The sequence below is a fragment of the Sus scrofa genome, chromosome 6, assembly GCF_000003025.6.
Source record: "Sus scrofa isolate TJ Tabasco breed Duroc chromosome 6, Sscrofa11.1, whole genome shotgun sequence".
NCBI classification, from domain to species: Eukaryota; Metazoa; Chordata; class Mammalia; order Artiodactyla; family Suidae; genus Sus; species Sus scrofa.
In genome coordinates, this window is record NC_010448.4 from 86650190 (window position 1) to 86672603 (window position 22414).

The window sequence follows — 22414 nt, forward strand, 5'->3', positions numbered from 1 at the left end:
GAGGGACTGGCAAGGATGCCCTGGACGTGACCATGACTTGTGTTCCCAGGTTAGGGGTCAAATCAGAGCTACAGCTACTGGCCCACCCACAGCCACGGCAACGCCAGATCCTTAACCTACTGAGCAAGGCCAGGGATCGAACCTGCATCCCATGGAAACTAATTGGGTTCTTAACCTGCTGAGCCACAATGGGAACTCCAGATAATTGCAGGATTTATGGGAGTTCCCATCGTGGCTCAGTGGTTAACGAATCTGACTAGGAACCACGAGGTTGAGGGTTCGATCCCTGGCCTTGCTCAGTGGGTTAAGGATCCGGCGTTGCTGTGAGCTATGGTGTAGGTCATAAACGCAGCTTGGATCTGGCATTGCTATGGCTCTGGCGTAGGCCGGTGGCTATAGCTCCGATTAAACCCCTAGCCTGGGAACCTACATATGCTGCATGTGCAGCCCTAGAAAAAGACAGAAAGACCAAAAAAAAAAAAAATTACAGTATTTATGAAAAACCACATTCCTGCCACAATCCAGGCCTAGTGGATGGGAACTCTGCCATGTTTGGAGGCTGTTTGCAGTGCCTCACCTCCTTTCCACTTGTCCCCATGTCCCTGTTTTAGAGACAGAGTCAGGAGATCACAGTTGAGGCTTTGATGGATGTGAGGTATAGCGCCTCCCCTGTGGGGTCTGGCATACATGTGCATGTGCATGTGCGCGCGCGCGCGCACACACACACACACACACACACACACGCACACGCACACACACAATCACACACAGAGGCCCATGCACACGCTAGGTGGGAGGCAGGGGATCTGGCATTTGCAGACATGCTGTTTTTAGAGATGGAGACAATCTGGGTCATTTTTGTCACTTCTGAGGAGATGGAAAAATGGACAGTGGTTGAGTTGGGGAGGGAAGACAACATTGGGAATATCTCAGAGGCTTCTCTGTGAACCACGGCTTAGGAATGGGCTGCAGACCCTCTCCCAGGGCTCTGCAAGGTGCGTAGGAGAGAGGGAAACTACCTCTTGAGGTCCTACTGTGTGTCAGGCTGCACACAGCTCTCACATCTGTGGAACCTGCATCTTATGCAACCTGCAGCTCCGCAGGGGGTAAGCGTCCTCAAAGCCATTGTTTTTGCAGAAGGGGAAGCTGAGGCAATTGGCTAATGCCCTATTGCATGTTTGTCCACTCCGGAGACCTCTTTAATGATGCTTTTAAAGGAGGAAATTGGGAGTTCCTGCTGTGGCTCAGCAGGTTAAGAACATGACCTTGTCTCCCTGAGGATGCACGTTCGATCCCTGGCCTCACTCAGTGGGCTAAAGATCCAGTGTTGTCATAAGCTGCAGGGTAGCTGGCAGATGTGGCTCAGATCCCGGATCCCATGTTGCTGTGGCTGTGGCATAGGCTGCAGCTCTGATTCAACCCCTAGCCTGGCAACTTCCATATGCCATGGGTGAGACCTTAAAGAGAGAAAAAAAAAAAAGGAGGAAAGATGTCTCTCCTATTCCGGCTCCTGTACTCTTCCTGACTCCGAGAGAGGCAGGAAGATGAGAGCCAGGCTGGACTGGGGCTCTGGCCTCCCCAACTTCGCCCACCACGTACTTGCTGATCCTTGTCTCATTGGACCTTTCCAGGCACCAGGAATGTGAGGCATCAGTGGGAAAAAAAAAGCCACAACAACAAAAAAGACACATCTGTTTTGCCAAAAACCCCTCTCTGGATAACTCGCAATTATGTCTGGCGCTTAACAGAGTTCTCATGATAGAATGAGTCTTATTTCATACCTTGATCTTATTTGCAAGCTAAATAAATTCTATCAAACCCCTTGAAGCCAACTGTCAAAGTAAGGCATTTGGGGGAGACAGATCTCTTACTCTGATGGCAAAATTCATTCGATTTGATTCTTTAATCCAGTTTCCCTGCAAAACCTGGAGCTGAAATTTCAAAGCCTGTTCACCCTCGATAGTTTCCCTCACTCATCCTGCCACCTCCTCTCCCGGGGCCCCTCCTCTGTCTCCTAGAAAATAATGCAGCAAAGAATTGCTGCTGAAGCAATGACAACCATTTGGTTTCTCGAAACAATTTTTAGGGGGAAAATGGCAGAGCACAAAGCCAGTCTCTCTGTGTCTGTTTGGGAAACGAGGCACTGGTTGTCCAAGGCGCCAGCGGCCCAGGGCAATGACTGTGCATGGGGCAGGCGGGGTTTCTGACCTGACCTCTGTGGGAGCAGAATGCAGGGGCAGGGGGATGGACGTCTGGGAAGAAAACACAGCCTCATTTCCCTGAAGCATCTTTTCCTCTAATTCCTGTGCTTCATCCTGCTCCCTCTTCCATCCCCCACCTCCCTATAACTTCTAGAACCTTATCTTGCACTTCTGAAGCACTTTTTCCATTACCTTTACTTAGTCATTAATTTACTCCTTCCCTCATTCACTCATCTTATTTAGCTCATGGAAATCAGGGCTCACACGGGAGCTGTGACCCAGGTGGAGCTCTGGGGGTCAGATGCAACATTCACAAGTCCAGGGCCTGATATGGGAGACAGAGATGTAGACAAATAGCACTGACTCTGTGTGTTGAGGATGATAAGAGATGTAGGCTGGGCACATAGTAGGTGTTTCCATCAGTTGGGTTGTATTGGGTATTGAGTTACAAAAAATCCAACAACCGTGGCTCAAGTAATTGATGTAACAATAGAATATAAAGAGACATCTGGAGGGAGGTAGTTTGGGGGTCGGTCAGATAATGATGTCAATAAAACGAGGTCTTTCTCCCTTTCTCCTTTATCATCTTAAGGTCTTATACTGACGTTTTCCCTTAACTTGTTGCCTCGTGGTTGCAAGATGGCTGCCACAGCTCCAAACTCACATCATGTCTCACACTATGGCATTCAAGTTGAGAAGAAGGGAGTAGAGGGAAGCAGAAAAAATATTTCCCAGAAGCACTTCCTCTACCAGCAGTTTTCCCCTCACATCTCAATGGCCAACTCTGAGTCACACTCTCATCCATAAAACAATCCTGGGGTGACAACAGCGGGAGCATCAGTTCACACAGGTGAGCACTTCCCACCTGTGCTGGGCACCCCTCACTGCACTCACTCCCTTAACCCTCACAGCCCCCCACCCCAGAAGGAGGGAGATGCTTTCATCCCCATTTCACAGCTGAGGGAACTTGAGGCCCAGGGGTGACCCCAGATGAGTGAGGGCAGATGGGGATCCAGGATCCTCAGTTTCCAGCCTGGGACTCTGACCCCCTGCAGGGCCCTGGGTGGAGCCACAGGCAGGTGCTCAGGGAACCCCTCCCCCTGACTGTCACTTGGTCCCGGCTGGTGGCTGGGCCGGCCTCTCCTGATCGGTCTCTCTGTCCCTCCCGGAGCTCTGGGACCCAGGACCTGCCTGTGGTTTGGGGAGATTTCCAACCATCCCTACGGCCCCCTGGTTCCCAAGACGATGAACGGACATGTTCCGTGTCCTGGGTGGTGGGGGACACACAACTGTCAGGCTGGGGTCCCTGTGTCTTGGTCGAGACTTGGCAACTTGCCTTCTCGGGAAACAGCATACACTTATGCAGAACATTAGCATATGCTAATGACGCATAATTACCCTCCAGATTTACAGATTCATCAAAGTATGCAAAACCTCTCTGACGATTAGACACCTACAGCACATCACACTTGGGAACTGCACATGAGGCTCCTGGCCAGCACCGCGATGTAAGCGTGCACACACATGTGAAAGGAAACGGGCAGCTCACCCCTGTGGGGGCCCTGGGCCGTCACCCCTGCTGCCCCCACTCAGACCTGCACCCATCTCCACCGTTTCCAGCCTCCCTGGTCCTCGCGGCTCCCAGAGAGCCAGAGCACCCAGTGGGACGTCCCTTCACCCACCTTCGGGTTCAGCAAACATGTACGTCTCAGTGTCACATGTAGGGGCCCCCATACTGGGGGCTAGGGGAGTGGAGAGGAGCAAAGGAGGGGGGGTCCTAGGGGTTAGATTAACGACCAAAGTCCATGGTGGTCAGGGTGCCGACTGACTGGGGCCATGTCCCAGGAGCCAAGAGAAGCAGAGGCCATGAAGGGCAGACCCCAAGGCCTGGGCTCAGTCCTCAAGCCCCCACTCCCTTCTTCAGCTCTGTGAGCTTGCTTCCTGTCTGTACAGTGGGGCGCTGGGTGCTCACCGTGGCTTCTCGGTGGATGCCCCCACTGTGGATGTCCCCACTGGTCCATGAGCAAGAAGCAGGGCCACATATGGGGACATCTACTGTTCCCTCTGCCCTGAATCCCCTTCCATTTGTGACCCTTCCCCCTGACCCCAGCTGCTTCCTGGGACCACTCACCCCAGACCTCAGTGATTTGTTGGGGTGGGGTGGGGGGAGACGGACACCTTGGGGGTAAACCCTTGACAGTTAGATTTCTTCCATGGATTTTACACTTAGGCATAGACAGAGGCTGATTTTTCTTCCTTTTGGGCTCGGGAGATGGAGATATATCTGTGTTCTCCTGCTTCCCACCCCACGAACTGACTTGCTGTTTAGTGAAGAGAAATGGGGAGGATTCATGGAGTGAAGCATGGAAGCAGAGCTGGACAGAGAGGGGGAGGGGACGGAGGGGGAGGGGACCAAGGAGGGAGAGATCTGATAATCTCCCTGCTGTTGCAGTCTTGCATCGCCCGGGGAGACCCAGGGAGTCAAGCTAACCTGTTCCCTCTTGTGCTTCCATCTGAGCATCTGTCATTTACAATCAAAACGTCCTGCTGAATACACACACGCAGAGTCCCCGTGGCTGTAGGGCTGAGGCTCCTACTGGGTTGGAGACACAGATGACCTCAGTTCAGCCCTCAGCCCCGCTGTTCCCATCACCTGTTGTACAGAAGCAGAGGGCAGAGGTACTTGCCCCATGTTTCTGTGGTTCTGAAGTGATGGAGCTGGGCTGGGACCAGAGCATGCCTGTGCTGAAGGCCAGACATGCACTGGGTGCTTCGTGAAAGCTGTTGGCTTGAACAGCTGGGTGCAGCTCAGCTGGGAGGCCTGGGGGCGGGGGAGGAGGTCACAGAGACAGAGACACTAACCTCAGTTTGGACGGAGGAGCAGGGGCTCCTGACAAGAGGATGGGGAAGGGTGTGCCTGGCAGAGGGCACAGCATGGTTGAAAGCTCCGAGGGTGGGGGTGCGTGGTGTTCTGGGGGGTGCTAGGTGACACCCTTCCTTTATTTTATTTATTTATTTATTTATTTTAGGGCTGCACCCAAGGCATATGGAAGTTTCCAGGCTAGGAGTTGAATCGGAGCTGCAGCGGCTGGCCTACATCACAGCCATAGCAATGCCAGATCCTTGACCCACTGAGCAAGGCCAGGGATCGAACCCACCTCTTCATGGATACTAGTTGAGTTCGTTACCGCCGAGCCACAGTGAGGACTCCTGACACTCTGTCCTTTAAAGAGCACATCACAGGTCTGGCTTCTTCAACCTTCACCTTGACCTGCAGAGTGCAGGCGGGATCAGTGGATGCACGAGGTATAAGGACAGCTCAGAGAGGGACAGGGAGTTAGTGAAGCCCCTGCATCCAGGAGAGGCAGGCCCACAATTCTAAGCCAGGGCTTTGGGTTCACAGACCATGATCTGCCCCAAACTCAGTCCTCCATGAATCCTTAGGGGACTCCCGATTCCTACCCTCCTGGGACTCCTGCCCCCAGGCCCTATGGGTATTCAGGCCTCTGGCTGCCCAGGGCTGATGTTCCAGGTGCCCCGGGGGCACCGGGTGGGGCTGGCCAGGGCAGGAGGTGGGCGGTGTCTAGCCTCCACCTGAATCCTGGTCTCCCTTCCAGACCATGCGCCTGGCCTGCCCTGCTGCCCCCCCCCCCATCAGAACACCTCCTTCTTGGGCGTCCGTGTCCCCTCCTGCCCAGCGGCCTGTGTGTCCCAGACGCCCTGAGTGAGTCTTCTCCTCTGCCCTCCTTCATTCACTCATTCATCCATTTAACCCAGCGCAAGGTTCTGGAGCCCCACTCTGTGCCAGGCTGTGCGGGGACCCCGGGGCTGGAAAGCTCCAGGGCAGGACCAGGGACCAAAGGATCCCAGAGTCCCATCAAAATTGCAGACGGGAGCCTGACTCTGAAAGGAACATTCAGGACCTGCCCAGGCCGGGTGCTCAGACAGCTTTGTGTGGAGGTAAGAGCGGAAGGGAGGTGAAGCTGTTAGGAAGAGGAAGGAGAGGCGGGGGGCAGTGTGTGCAGGTGCTGGAGGGCCTGGTGCTCAGGGCCAGGGTCATAGAGAGGGAGGGTGGGAAATACAGCTGCACGTGGAAGGAGTGAGGGTAAGGCAGTGAAAACCCCCAACCCCAGCTCTGGGCAGAGACCACTCTTTGGGGGGCTGGGATCAAAAGAAGGGTGAGGGGCAGCGTGGGGGTGCAGCTCCGGCTCGGCGGAGGGAGTTCTCAGATGTTGGCCCCAGATGGTCTCCATCGGAACCCTCTGGGCGCTGCCTTCCTGGGCCAGCTCAGGGGCCCGGAGTGGGTCCGCCACCTCTCTGTAACAGGAGGTCAGCGGCTCCCACGGGTCTGGAACTGATGCCCTGAAAGAAAGGCAAGTTCAAGGTCTCCCAGCCCTGCCTGCCCAGAGGCAGCCGAAGGCTCCCTGGCGCCTGCTGGAAAAGCCCAGGCGCCTTTTGCCTCGGCCGGTGCTCAGGCCCAGGACTGCCTGGCCTCCTGCACCTGCCACCTCCTCCTCCCTCCCGCTGCGGACACTCCTGGCTGGAGTGCGGATGAGCACGCTTGGGTGGATATAAAACAGAAGGTGCGCTCTGAGCTGTGCTGCCAGGCCAGTGCCAGCTCTCTGCGGATCCTCAGTGCTCCCTGAGCTTGGCGCTACCCCAGCCCTGCCCCTGTGTCTCTCGGAGGAAACGGAGGCACCAGGGCTCCTAAAGTGAGGATTTCAACTCTTCTCTTCATCAGAGGCCACAGCGGCCGCTGTCTCCGCCTCTTAGGCTTCATTGTCTATGTATGTGTTCCTTGGCTTAATAGTTACTCGTGCCCTGACGCTGAGCCAAGCCCGGCGCCAGTGCTGCGGCTGCAGCAGGGACAAACCTGACGGGTCCTGCAGTCCGGGGCCTGCCAGGAGTTGCTCTGGAGGCCTCAGGTGATTCCAACAGGTAAACACAGGTCTGGAGATTCAGAAAAGCCCTTCTAGCCCTGACATTCTGTGTGTGTGTCTATCTATATGTCTGTCTGTCTATCCATCCATCCATCCATCCATCATCTGCCATCCATCCTCCATCTCTAACTGCATCCACAGCTCAGTTGCAGCGAGGTGCATGGCCTTGTGCTCTGCAGCGTGTACCCATTACACCATCTAGGATTCACCTGCTCCATGAAGGAAGCCTCCCGTCTCCCCACTTTTTAGACGAGGTGAATGAGTGGTGCCAGAGCTAATCAGCAGCAGAGCTGAGACTCAATCTGGGGCCCCTTCCCTTGGCCCCATCTCCCACCACTTCCCCTCCCACTGCTCCAGAGGCCACCGTGCTCTTTCTAAGGCCTGGGATGTTCATGTCCCGAGGGTCCAGAAGTGTCGCATTCTCCCATCCAACTGTCCTGTTCTGTGTCCTTTAGACTGTGACAACGACCTCAAGCCATGCACTGATAACTTCCGATGATTTTAACCTCACATTATCCAATTTTGTTTAACATGCTCAGATTCTAATCTCCTGGAGGGTAGCTTTCAGAGAATCCATGAAAAGATGCTCTGTCCCCAGAAATCACTGCCAGCCCCTGACCCCGCCCTGCCCCCAGCCCAAGCCTTCCTGCTTCCCTTTGAATCCTGTCCAAACCATCTTCAGCTCCACCCTCCTCCAGGGCCCACTTCAGACTTTCTGAGTTTATGGCTGTCACATAACGTTATTAGCCATGGCAATGGCAATTAGAACAATTATGCAGGGCCATAAACTTCAGAAGGATTTAGGACCGACAATGAGTTTCTGGAGCCGACGTAGCTGCCAGCCACCCCGGCTGGGCCTGACCGTCTCCACCCGGCAGACAGCACGTGCCACAGTCACGACGTGATGCAGCCCTCTGGAGCAGTGCTGCCCTGTGGCACCTGAGGCCCCCAGCACAGGAAAACCTCCCATCCTGACTTGGGGCATCAAGCCCTTGGCACAGGGTCTGGGCACAGTAAAAGCTGACACTCAGTGAAGCAGGAAGAGCCAGGACTGGGGAGCAGACCCCCTGGGTTCAAGGCTCAGCTCTAGCACTTCTGAGCTGTGTGACCTTGGATAAGTTTCTAAACCTCTCTGAACCTCAGTATCTTCCCCTGTCAGTTGTGAGGATAGCAACAGTGTCTCCTTCATGGGCTTGTTGAAACGATGATGTGAACTAATGTTTATGAAGATCTGAGCCCAGGGCCTGGCCCCGGGGGAGCGCTGGTGCTGAGGGTTCTCGGACCATCTCCCCTATCTGCCCCCGCTGCACTCAGAGGTGAGAAACTGAGGCCAAGAGACACTAAATTAAACGTTTGAGAATGAGACACTATACAGCTGATCGTGTGAAATTACGCAGGGCGGACAGTCAGAGAACAAAATGATCCATAATAAAGGGCTAATTGGGCGGGACAGGGCTCAGTGCCCCGGGAGCCTGAGAGGCAGCTGGGCAGGGGTGGCCTCGCTAGGGCCTGGCACTCTTGATAATAACATTGAGTTTTCTTTTATCATAATCTACGCATACTTATTGTAAAACCCTGAGAATGTGCAAAAATTATGTAAAGCGCTGGCATCTCGCCTCCAAAGATAGTAACTGATGCTTTTCCTCATTCTTTTTCTATTTATATACACGCACATATTTTCATCACCGATTTCCCATCCATGTGACTGTGTTCTGCTCACTTCCTATCCCCATCAGCACCAGCAAGGGAGGGACCCTTCGCCCTAAGTAGGATGGCATGACTCAGTTCACACCACGGCCCTGGGACAGAGGTAGGGATGGCAGTTTATTAGTCACATGGACTCACAGCCTGAGGAGGGAACCAGCAGGAGCAGTGGGAGGCAGGCTTTGTAGTAACAAGAAGGTGAGGTGCCCCTGGGTTCCCACGGAGGATGGAATTGGTTTGACTGAATAATTCCACACGAGCAGGCAGCTGAAGCCTCTCAGGCAAGGACCTAAGGGAGCACAGTTACTCTGGCTGATGGAGAAACTCCCCAGATGGAGGGCTTTTAAACTTGGGGCGGTGGGGGGGGAGGGCATATCTGGCAGGAGCAGGAAGTTCTCGGTGGGCCCTCTGTGAAGGTCAAAGGGGAAGGGGCCCTCCCCCTCCTGAAACAGTGAAGCTTGAGTCACCTGTCCTTGGCAGTCAATGGGGAAGGCCTTGTTCCTCCCAGACCCCTGGGGACTCTGGCAGATGGAAGCGCCATGGTCTTAGGATGCTGGCTCTCTCACATGTGCCTCCGTGGCCACTTCAGGAGGGCAAAGGGACAGGGATTTGGGTCCTGGGTGCGAAATGCTGCCTCTGGGAAGCAGTACGCTCCACCTCTATTCACCCCTATTCATATCTCCTTGGCCAAAGGGAGTCTCACGCCCTGACACAAAGGCGAAGGGACTGTTCTCCTGTGGGGGGCGGGGTGGAGGAGGGCTGGGTGTTGATGCATCCCAGTTGTGCCCTCCAACGCTGCACAGATTTGAGGGTCTTTGTTACCTGAAACTAACCAGTCTTTCATTTTATTATATTTTTGGCCAAACAGCCAAAGCTTCAACCATGCCGGTTTGAGCTGTGTGAGTCCACTTACAGGTGGATGATGTTTCGTAGTAAATACTACAGTTCTCCCTGGTTTGTGACCCCGCGGATGCGGAAGACTAGATTATAAATTAGACGCGATTAACCCTCACGTTGTTCAAGAGTCAACTGTAGTTCATTTAATTAATGTCCGGTGATTTATTTAACCAAACTCCCATTTAAAATTTTTGGTTGATTCCAATTACTTAGCTCATAAATAAGATCGCTTCAGAATTCATTCCTGAATCTTTCTCCTATAAAGGAGATGCTTAGTAAAATAGCATGAAGCTTAAAAAACTAATAACACTTAATAATTTGGGAGTGACATCCTCCGCTCCTGTTAGCTCGGCCTTCCCGTAAACCCACATCTGGGATCTTCTCTGCTCTCTGGTTTCTCACCCCAGCCCCATCATCACCATCGTGCCTGGACTGGTGCAGGGGCTTCCTGTCTGGCCACTGCCTCTGCCCTGGCCTTGTTCCCATCGCTCTCCCGTGACCCTGGAAGACTCCCGCCTGGGCCGTCCCTGCTCTGCTCCACGCCCAGGGCTCCTGCCTCATTGGCCACACTGACAGTGGTCCTGGGCCCTGTACCCCCTCTTTCCCCAGCCCACCCCCTTGGTGACTGCCCTCCAGCCCCCTACCCTTCCTGGACCAGGAGCCCTGGGCCTGCTCCTCCTCCAGGCCTGGCCCCTGCCCTTCCCTCCAGCTGGAGCCTCTTCTCATGTCTGCCCAGCTCCTTCCCTCCGGTCTTGGCTGCCCTGTCACCTGCCCTCACAGGCCTTCCCTGGCCGCCCCCCCCACCCGTTACAACCATGACCCCCAACAGCCTCCGCCGCCCCCCTCCCCGCTGCCTTTCACTCCCGGCTCTCATCGCCGGCTTCCACACTGCACTCGACCGTTAAGGCTGGTCTCTCTCCTCTTCTGGAGCCTGGGCTTCTCCCTGTTGCTGAGACAGGGCCCCCCCACGTGGCTCTGGTGGACATTTGCTGAAGAAGTGAGTGCCCTGGGTGCTGGCTCTGCTCCCCCTGCAAGACGCTGTCCTAAATGAGACATGTCTCCTTAGTTGTCACAGAGCCCTGTGGAATGGCTTCTGGTGACACCCCTATTCTCACATTAGGTCACAGGCGGTCCTGGCTCAGGAACCGCAGGCTTCACACAGATGCCGAGGGCTGGGGCCGGGCAGGGCCTGGGCTCTGAGCTCCCCTGACACGGCTCTCATGCAGATATGACACTGTTCTGGGACGTTCCAGAAAGGGCATGATGTTGGGTCATGTGTGAGGTGCCCTCACAGCCGTACTGCCAGCACCGAGGGTCCTGCTCACGTCCTGGGGAGAAATGGATCCTCAGTGCAATTCCATTGTCATCTCCTCGTCCCATTCTGATCTCCAGCTTTTCGTATTGGGGTTGCAGGGACCCCAGGAGTCTAGGACACGTGCTGACCGTCCTCAGCCCCCTGTCCTCCCCTCCCAGGTAAGCTCATCCACCACCACGGTTTCCTCATCACCTGGAACCCCAGACTGCTGTCTCCTTATCCCAGGACGCAGCCCCTGCACCCAGAGAACCCAAAGCAGCGTTCCTGCAGGTGCACTGGCAGCTGGAGGGATGGTGCTGTTGTGGGAGCTCAGCCAGGTGAACCTTCCTGCCAGCTGGGATGAGGCACCCCTGGTGGTCCAGTTATAAAGAGTCTCTTGCCCTGGGCTGATGGGGCAAGGGCTGCATTTTAAACATTTTGTCTCCCAAAACATCTACTTCCTGAATATCACTGATATTGTTGATATCAATACCCTCTTAAGATTTCTTCCCTACCCACTGCTTCTCCGCCACATCAGTCCAGGCCCCCATCATTGCTCACCTGCATCCTTGTCCTGCTGCTTCCACGCTTTCCCCTTCACCAACCCATTCTCCACACGGCCGCTAGAGGGGGCTTTAAACGCGTTATTCAGTAGTCTTTGCAGGCTTCCTCTGGAACTTATCCCCAAGTTCCTACCTGGCCTTGAGGCCCAGGGCAGTCTGGCTCCAACCACCTCTGTAACCTCAGCACCTGCCACTTTCCCGCCATTCAAGATGGTCCAATCACACAGGCCTCTCTTCTGCCACTCGAACCTCTGAGGCTTTGCATGTGGTTCCCTCTGTCTGGGGCATCCTCTAGAGCATCTCACCTGGCTGATTCTGAAGCATTCATCAGGTCTCAGCATAGAAGTACCACTTTCTCCAGGAAACCTACCTCCCCCTGAGAGGGGAGGTGCCCTGTGGCTCTCATCTTGTTATAGTCAATTCTTTATGTAGTTACTGCTTTAATGTCAGCCCATCCTACTCGACTGGAAACTCCAGGGGGCACAGACTGTGTCTGCCTTCGTCCCCCCACACCCAACACCTCATCTATACTTAGTATGGAGCAGGTGCTTCAACATATTGGGACCTGGCCTGTTTGGGGCACTGGGAAGCCAGAGGGCCCTGTGGGTGGAGGGAGGGAGGGAGGGATGGGACAGGGGATGTGGGCCCATGTGAGACAAACCCCACGGGTGCTGAAGGCTGCAAGCAAGGTCTGCCTCCTCTGCTCACGGCTGCCTGAAGCATCAGGATGGAACCAGAAACCTCCTCTGCAGAGGAGGCTGGCATATGCTGGTTAGCAGGCAGTCGGAGAAACCTAACCTTGCAAGCCCACTGGAGCCACCAAGAATGTCCCTTGCAGGAGCAATCCTGGCTAAGGGAGAGAGTCATTCTGACTTTAATGTTCCCCTGCTCCTCCCCAGTGTATTTGGGGCAAATGTGGTCCTGCCGCCTACATGGCCAAGATGTGTCTCTGCTCACAGCCTGGCTGGAAGGGTCCTCCGAGCTCCTCTGGTTTTACGAAGACTGGCTTTGGAGTCTTTGCTGGCATTGGTCTCATTTTCCCGGGCAGGGATCTTGGGGACCTAAGGCCCAGGGCTGGGTGCAAAAGGAAGAGGAAAAAACTCTCTCATATCAGAGGACACAATGCAGATGATCCATTATGAAGTAAAGAGAACTGACTCTGAGCTAAGCAATAATTTGGCTCAAGGACGGGCTCACATCACCTCCCTGTAATCACCCCAGGCACTTCCTCTTCCTTTCTTCTTCCTGTTTCCCCCTCCTGTTCCTGAGGCTTTTCCCCTTTTTCTTCTTTTTTGCTTGACTAGGAGACACTGTGTGTTTTGCAACATTGTTTTCATGAACATCTTCCAGGGAAAGATTGGAGAGAAACCCAGCAGAGCTGACAGCACAGCTCTGTTCACAGGAACCAGAGAAACCACTTTTAAAAGACTGCAAAAAATGATAGAAACTAGAACTCCAGTTGCAGCTGGAGGTGGAGGCAGAGGAGGCCTGGGAGGAGAGGGGTCAATATGGGGCCACCCCGCCTCTCTTGCCTGTGTTCCCTGTCCTTCTCTCCAGCCTCATCTCCCCCAGTTTCCCCTCCACTCCCCAACCCAGCTTCACATGGAACCTGGAAGGTTAACCATCAGAATACATAATTTTGTTTTGTTTTTGCTTTTTTTTTCAGGGCTGCGCCTGCAGCATATGGAAGTTCCCAGGCTAGGGACCGAATCGGAGCTGCAGCTGCTGGCAACACCAGATCTGAGCCACATCTGTGACCTATAGCACAATAGGTCAATACTGGCAATACTGGATCCTTAACCCACTGAGTGAGGCCGAGGATTGAACCCACAGCCTCATGGATATTAGTCAGGTTCATTATCGCTGAGCCACAAAAGGAACTCCAGAAGATATAATGTTTACTGAGAACATAGAATGTTCCAGATGCTGAGCTGAATGTTTTAAACAAAGCATATTATTCGTTCACCCCAAATATCATTTATGTGTCCCCCTTCTTTCCTCCATTCTTCAGGCATTTACCAAGTACTGTACTGAAAAGCACACCAGCATTCACCGAGCAACTACTGTGTGCCCGTGACCTCTGTTTATCCCCTCAACCATCCCTTCTTGCAGTCAAGGAAGTCGGGGCTTGTGGCTTAGGGCAGAGGTCCCATGCCATCTGCTCCGGGTCTCCTGGCCACCCAGTGAGGGTCTGACCGCTGACACCTGGCATCCATCCTCGTCTTTCCAGTACAGGGGGCTCCTGCTCTGCTCGGGAGACAGTGTTATTATTGTTACTGTTGCTGCCGCTGTGATTGTCATGATAACCACCCCCCCAGCAATAAGAGCACCAGCTACACTTCCTTGTATAACTGGCACTGTCACAATCTGCTCCTATGATGACATTTGACACATAGTAAGGATGAAGGCAGGACTTGACTCGAGACAGACATGGATCTGCGGGGCTAAGGATCAGTCCAGGGCACCAGTGAGTCAGCACCACTTGCTGAGCTCAGATGCAAGGGCGTGCGATGTCCAAGAAAGGCAGGAAGACTGTGTCTGCAAGTGAGAAGCTGAGAAAGTCTGGTTGTGGAAGAAAGCATGAGATAGAAGAGCAGAGAAGCCAAGACGAAACCCATGGGGGAGGCGGGGAGGGCTGCTGGGGTCCTTGTTCCAGGTCCTTCGTCAGGTTCTGCAGGACCCCCTAGGAGCCTGGCCCCTCCCCCTGCACCTTTTCTCTTCACTCAAACAAAACTGAGTGTTTTCTGTTATGTACAAAGAGCCCTGACTCAGTGCCAAGGAAACCTGTTTATTTTTAAAATCTGCATTTAACAAAGCTCCATTTCTAACAATGAGTGTCTCTTTTGGAGAGCCCTCATAAATAACAGAAAGGAAGTTTTGCAGACCTTTATGGAAATTAAACCCGCAATCTGGGCACACACTTGTTTAACAAGTGATAATTAACTTCTGACAATATAATTTCAGCATGTTTTTCATTAAGAAGTAGTCAAAGAGGTCCTTGCCTTGGGGAGTCCGGTCTCATCTGCGGAGCTCAGCCCCACTGCCGATGGTCGCAGAATCAGTGCTATGGGTCCGTGGCTCCCTGAATACTGGGATTTGGACCCCAGAAGGGACAGTGGCATTTCATACCCCTGGGACTTCTGGGCCCCCAGACTCCAGGGCAAGTCCCTGAAGGCGGCTCAGCCAGCCCCTCTCTCACTTATGCACCGGCCTCTCATCTGCACGTCTCCAGCCCTGGAGGGACCTGGGACCAGAGCAGGGACTTGGTGCCCACTGCAACTTTGGGGAGCGTGGGGCACCCTTGTCTCCGCAGACCCTGCCAGGCCTCGGTCCTGCAGGGGTCCCAGTTCATCCGCCATCCTGCAGAGGAGCAAACTGAGGCTCAGAAAGGGGGAGTCACTTGCTCAAGGCCCCACAGCTTGGTGAGGGGCCAGATGGGGATGTGAACACTGACCTGCCTGACCCCCAAGACTGGCCGCCCCCACCCGACCCCCGACTCCCTTTCTCTAGTGAGCTCAACTGCTCTGTTCTCCAGCTTCCTCCTCTGTAAGATGGGGCAGTACTAGTGCTCTCCTTGGGAGGACGTCTGAGGTTGAAATAAACTGATACATACACACACTATACACACACACACTATACACACACACACACCATACACACGCACACACCGCTTAGCTTAGTGCATGGCACATAGGAAGCCCTCAACATTCATTAGTTATAACGTTTGTTAATTATTATTAATGATATTGCTAATAATATCAACAAAACACTGGTATCGGTATCAATTAACTATATAAATAATATTATGATCATATCAACAGCATACTGATATACCAGGCAAACTTCTTTCCTCCCACCCATGGATCAGTTGGCTCTGCCCCTTTAATCAAAGCTGCACCCCTTTGGGACCTGTCAAGACCTTCAACATCCATTTATGAGGGACACTGAAAGGGACCCATGATGCTGAGTGTAGGGTTAGGAGTTGCTTCCTGGGTCTGAAAGGTCTGAGTTCTTTGATGAAGGCATATCTGTTTTCTGCTGACTGCTGTCACAAAAGCCACGCTTCTTTGACCCACACTCAGCTCTGGCCAACCATGACCTGTTGGAACATTTTTGTCCCCATTTCCATCTCCTGAGTCTAGGTGTTCCCAGAACTTACAGCCTTTCCCCTCAGACAGCTACACAAAACCACCCACCATCCCAGAACATTTTGTTCCTGTACCATCTCCAGCCTTTGTATAAACTGCTTCCTCTGCCTAGAAAGCCGTCCCTCACTTCCCACCTGAAGGAATGAATGTTATGAGGTCCAACCCAAACATCTCCTCTGGATGACACTTTGAACCCAGACCTGTCTGCCCCAGGGGAGCACAGAGCAGAGGCTCCTGATCCATTTCCCAAAGCGTCACTCTGTGCCCAGCTCAGCCCACCTGCCCGTGCTATCTCAGTCTTCACCTTCACCTGCCAGGTGAGCTTCATTATCTCTATTTTCTAGATGAAGCTCAGGGAAGAGAACTGACCTGCCTGAAGTCACATATCTAGAAAGTACCAGAGCCTAGATGGAGACCCAGCGGTTGATAGATCCCCAGGCTTCTTTCCACTCTGCACTCATATACATTCAGATCATTCTTCCTCAAAGGCAGCAGGGGGTGGTGCCCTGTGTTGGCATTCATATTTGTCACTGCTCCAGGCCTCAGACCCAGAAGTTCCCAGTGCTGCCCATGCATGCCCAGGCAAATGGGCAAAGGAACAAACAAACATATCCCTGAGGACACTGGCGTGTACCCAAAGCTATGAATGAGCACATTTGCTATACTCCAAGTACATGTCCACACACAGCACTATATGCTGAGCCCTGGTCCATAAATCCATCTGCCTCCTGGACTTTTGTGCCTGATATCATGGGATCCTCAGACTCAGTGAGCCCAGGTGGGCTCAGAGCAGCTGGGTCAGGGAACAGACCCATCTCAGAGACTGGCTCTGACTCCTATTCCTGAAAACCGCCCCTTTATGAATTCTAGAAATGTTTGATCAAATATAACAAAAAGGACAAGGACATACCCAGGGTGTGGAAAGGAACTGACAGTCAGGGTGGCAAGTGTATGAACTGGGGCTGCAGCTGACATGCTAGGGGTGGGGATGAGACTGTGAATCTTGGTAATGTGAGGGTCTGGTCTTTACATTCTCACAGGACAAATGAGGCTGTATGCCCATGGGAGCCCAGGATTTGGATATTCAGTCCCCATATAAAGCTGGGATATTTGAAGAGCTACATCCTTAGTGTAAGAGTGTATTAGAAAAAATAATGCCATTGAGAGAAACTAGAAGGTTGCAGGAAAGTGTGTCTGTCTCTGTCTGGACTCTGGATAGAGCAAAAACAAAGAGTACTCTTGGGCATTTGTAAACAACCTGCACTTCTCTTGGGTTGATGGTTTTGATTTACTCCCATCAGTTTGATTTTTGAACAGAGAAGCCAAGGAACTAATCCATAACTAATAACTGGTCCCAGAGTAATGATACTTCTGGGGCATCTGAAGCAACCAATCTGGAAGAGTTCAGTGGACTGCACCTTCCAATCAGGTTACACAGGATTCCCACCAACAAGGAAGGAAAAGGATGCTTCATTGCCTCCCAATGAAGAGGAGCTCAAAAATGAAAATTCCAAAACCAAAGAAGAATGGACATCATGTATGAGAGGTAGCAGACAAAAAAGAATAGGGAGAAAAAAATCAAAGAACATCAAATGATAGAATGATTCCAAGGGAAACTCTATGATAAGTATGTTTAAAATAAAGACAGAAGAGAAAGAATTGAAATCATGCTGGGAGAGTAGTGAAAAGGTGGAGCACAGAGGGTTTTTAGTGTGCTGAAAATATTCATATGTTACTATAATGGTGAGTAGATGTCATGATACATTTATTCAAACCCATAGAATGTACAACACTAAGAGTAAACCCTATTGTCAACTAAGGACTTTGGATAGTTATTATTTGCCAATGCAGTTTCATCAATTGTAACACACCTACTACTCTGGGAATTGGGCATTGATAATGAAGGAGGCTATACCTCTTGGGAGGGGCAAGAGGGGTATGGGAAATGTCTGTACCTTTTCCTCAGTCTTGCTATAACCCTCAAACTGGTCTTAAAATATTAGGTGTTGGAGTTCCTGTCGTGGATCGGTGGGAATGAAACTGACTAGTATCCAGTTTGAGCCCTGGCCTTGCTAAGTGGGTTAATGATCCGGCATTGTCATGAGCTGTGATGTAGGTCCCAGATGTGGCTTGGATCCTGCAATGCTGTGGCTGTGGTGTAGGCTGGCAGCTGTAGCTCTGATTTGACCCCTAGCCTGGGAACTTCCATATGCTGGGTACAGCCCTAAAAAGACAAAATACAAAAGAGTAGGTAGGGCTTTAAAAAAATTATAAGAATGGTACCAGGTATTATGAAAAAAGGAGCAGGCATATTGGAAAATAAAATATTTTCCTAAAAATAAATATATAACCTTTGAAATAAAAGCTTGGTGAATGAACAAAATAGTAGATTAGGCACAGGTAGGAAGAAAATAAGTAAAATAAGTAAACAGGAAATGTAGGCAAAAGGAAGCTTTCCAGAATATAGGTAAGAAAGGTAAACTGGTGGAAGATATGAAAGTGAGATTAAGAGATATTAGATTGCAATAAAGTGATCCATCATACATGAAATCAGGGTTCTAGAATGCAAAAAAAAAGCAATGAAAGAGACAATAATCAAATAAATAAGAACTCAGAATTTCCCAGAATTTATGGAAAGATGATTTTCAGATTCAAGAAGCCCTTTTAATCCTAAGAAACCTTTGGAAAAAGCATCTATATTTATATCTAGACCCAGAGCTACCTCTTAATATCCCTATATCTATACCTATACCTGTATCTACATCAATGGGAACTGATCTTACAACTACAGACATAGTGTTGAGCAGAAAGAAAAAAAGACATAAATGAGAACATTCTATCTAATTCCATTTATTAAAAATTCTGAAACAGGCACGACTAATCATAATGTTAGAACTGCCTAGAACGGGTGGAATAGTAGTAAAGGGAAAGGAGCAAGAGGGACCCCTGGATATACATTAAAAAAAAGGTTTCTATTTTAATAAAAAAGGCAACCAGAGAAAGAACAGATGAGTTCAGAAAGACAGACAACTGACCACTCCACAGTGGGAATAGAGATCAGAAAACACTGGAATATTATTTTTGGTGCCACGTGGAATAACAATGAAAGGAGAATTCTAGCTAAGCTATCACTAGAAATTGATGGAGAAAAAAGATATTTTCAAATTGAAAAAGGAGTTTGCTAGATCTTACTAAAAGAATGCATAAAAGGGTACTTCGGAAGGTAAGACATTGAACTTAAAAGGAAGAAATAGGATGAAAGCAAGAAAAGCATGTAGAAATATCTGTGTACTTGGGATAAATCTAATCACTCAAGCTTGTATTTTAGAAAAAGAAAAACAAACAATAAGAAGAACTAAGTTGGGAGATGTAGAAAAATAAGATGGAGTTAAAGCACTAGATGAAGCCAATATCAAGATATGGGAGTACAGATACTCAATAATCTTGGTGTGGTTCGGAGGAAGGGGAGAGATATTAATTAGGTTTAAACTGTGTCTAAATATGTACACATTTCATTTGAAGGTAATAAATAAATGGAGAGAAATAGCGTGCAGACTTCCAAAACCAATGGGAACAGAAAGGTAATGAAGGATATTTGATCGATATAATGGAGAGAAAAAAAGAGTCAAAACAAAAACAAAACAAAATAAAAAAAGTAAAGGAGAAAACCAGGGTAGGTAGAAAGCACAAGTAAGATGAAGAAATCCAACTCTGTGACTTTACCTAATGACTCCCCTCCACTGAGTCCCCCCTGCAAACCGGAGAGCCCTGCAGGTTTTGTTAAGGTTGTACCTGCACCTCCATCCAAGGGCTGCCGGCAGGCTCAGTGCAGTGAGCACCACAGGAGAGGGAGCGGCTCTGACCATGATCACCGTCGCTCTGTGCCAGGCACTGTCCTGTGTGGGTCCCGAGCACCATCTCACATCCCCTCACAGCAGCCCCAGAAGGCAGGTACCACCACCATTGTCACTCTGCTGATGAGGACACAGGCTCAGTGGAGAGAGGCATGCGAGGTCACACAGCTGGGGAACGACTGAGCCTGGACGCAAACTTAGGTCCTCTGACCCTGAAGCCACTTGTTGACTCTGAGACTGTGTAGCTGACGTCACCTCTCTGGGCCTCAGTGTCCTAATCTGTGCACTGTGGGCGCACAGGGCTGTCGTGTGGCCAGGGGAGGTGAAGCCTGAGAATCACGAGCACTTTCCCAGCACGGGAGACAGGTCATTATGTGCTGTTATCACCTGCATCGTACAGACAAGGGACCTGGGGCTGAGACAGGTCTGGAACTGGCGTGATCTCTTGATGTGATCTGCACTGACTTGTGGGACCAGGCCCCCAGCTGGAGTGTGAGCCCGGGAGGGGCCTTGGGGGCCTAGTTCCGTGGACTTACACCAGGGCCAGCCTGGGTGATGCGATGGACAGTGAGTGAATGAATGGAGGGATGAAGGGTCCCTGGTCTGTTATCCCCTAAGAGTGTTCTTCGTGCAGGAGCCTCCCCAGCAGAAAGCAGCTCTGAGTCGCCGAGCGGCAGAAGGACACGGGCAGGCGCTTCATTAGGACAGACGAGGCCTCCTGATGTCCAGCTCGATGCTCCTCCTTCGCACTGATCACCACCTGGCACCTGTTACATCTTCATCCCATGACCGGTGTCCCCCAGCACAATGCCAGCTCCACGGAGCAGGGACTTTGTTCACTGCTGGGTCTCATGTGGCAGGTGCTTAGCAAGGTGACAGCACTTGATCTTGAAGTGACAGCACCTCCCTGAGCTTCAGTTTCCTCACCTGCATAATGGGAAGATAATGCCCCTTTGCAGCTGTTGTGGAGACGCAAGGAGACTCTGCCTGTCCTGTCCTCAGTGCAGGTGACACAGGCAGGACCAAAGGGCTGCCAGTTGCCTCTCAGTGACCAGAGATCTTGTGTAAGAAATAGATTTTATGGACATCGCAATGCAAACACCTTCTTTTTTCATTTTTCGTTTGATGATAAACTTTCAGCAGTTGAGCTTTTTCTGTCGGAAGAAGAAGAGATTATCAAACTAGCTAAGCAGCCCATCAAGGGATTTCCAAAGAGACGAAAAGGCAGGGAGCATCTCTCCCAGAAAAGCTCTGCTTTATTTTCAATCTTCACTTTGTCAATAACAGCAGCGACCACAGTTTGAAGGTCTGCAGGGAGTGTTCAGGTCCTATGCTGTTTTACCTGTTTTCTTTCATTTATACTCAAGAGAGAGGCTCCATCTCCCACTTAAGAAATGAGGAGGTGGGGTCTGGAAGGTGTGAAAATTTGCCAGAGGGCGTGGCTGAGCTGAGATTCCTGCTTGGATCTGTCTGACTTTGAAGCTCCCCTTCTCTGCTCCTTAAATATCCAGAAACACTGAGTCCTTTCATCATCAACTCTTCTCCTCCAACAGGAGTTGGTGCAGCATGTGACAAGGATGTTTTAAATGTCCACGTTTAATTGTGGAGAAAGAAACTTGATCTCATTTCGTAGGAACACAGCTGCCTAGTTCTCGTTTCATTTTTATAACCTCTTCCTCTGTCTCTAAGGGCAATTTGCGATGATCAAGAACAATTTGAGAAAAGTAACAAGTGTTAGAGGCGCCTCAGCTGCCTGTCCAGCCACCTGTGAGGCAGGCTGGGGGTGTCCTTGGCATTTGAGGAAGGTGAGCAGGGATCCCTTGGTCCAGTTCCCAGGGCACCTGCTAGGCTTGCTCCTGAGAGGCCGGACTTGCAGGAGAGCAGAGGGTGTGGAGCAGAACAGTCCCTCCAGGCAGAGCCCATGGCGGTGACTGGCTGGATGGTCACTTGGTCTCTGCACCCAACACCTCAGCTGAGATGGAAGACCGGTAGGTCCTGGAACTGGTGGAGGTCCTACAGGGGACTGACCCCAAGGCACCTTGTGCTAACGAATTCCCTGGGCCCATCAGGGGTCACCTCCAGGTCCCTGAAACCCAGGACGAGGGCACCACTCAGCTCAGCTGCAGGGAGCTCATTGCCGTGCTGTCCACACCTGCTCCCCGCTGCTGATGGGACGGCGTCTGCCCTCCTCCCCACAGGGGTCAGGCCTTGTGATGGGCTCAGCCTCCCTCTCAGGCTCATCTTCTCCCCCTGTCCTCCCACCACCACCAGCAGGATGTGTCCAGCTCATCACGCTCTGTGGTTCTGAAAGGGACTGAAGGAGCTTCTCAAACACACCCTGCACAGCAAGAGCCATGCATTCCCTGAGTGCCTACTGTGTGCAGGTCCTGTGCTGGGAGCTGAGCGTGGCTCAGGATGAGATGAGTCCTGCCCCAAGTCTGGTGGGGGAGAAACATGTCAAGAGACGACCCCGTTACCTGGTGATGAGGATGTGGGGACTGAGCTGTGGGGACAGATGGGGGGTGACTAACTCTGACCTCGAGGTGGGTCTGGCGTGAGAGCTTCCTGATAACCTGGGGAGTTTGGGAATTTGGAGACCGTGTTCCCTTCACAGGGGACCTGACCGAGATCCAGACATCCTGGACCTGGGTTTCCCCAAACCTGAGCTCTGTCCCCAGCATCTCCTGGCCTTGGGGTCTCATGGGATGATCACAGTGACAATGCCATCCCCCTTCCTCACTCCCAGGCTGAAAGTAATTACACCTCCCAGAAGTTAATTTCCAAGGAGACAGTGAAAGTGTAGTATTTAAATA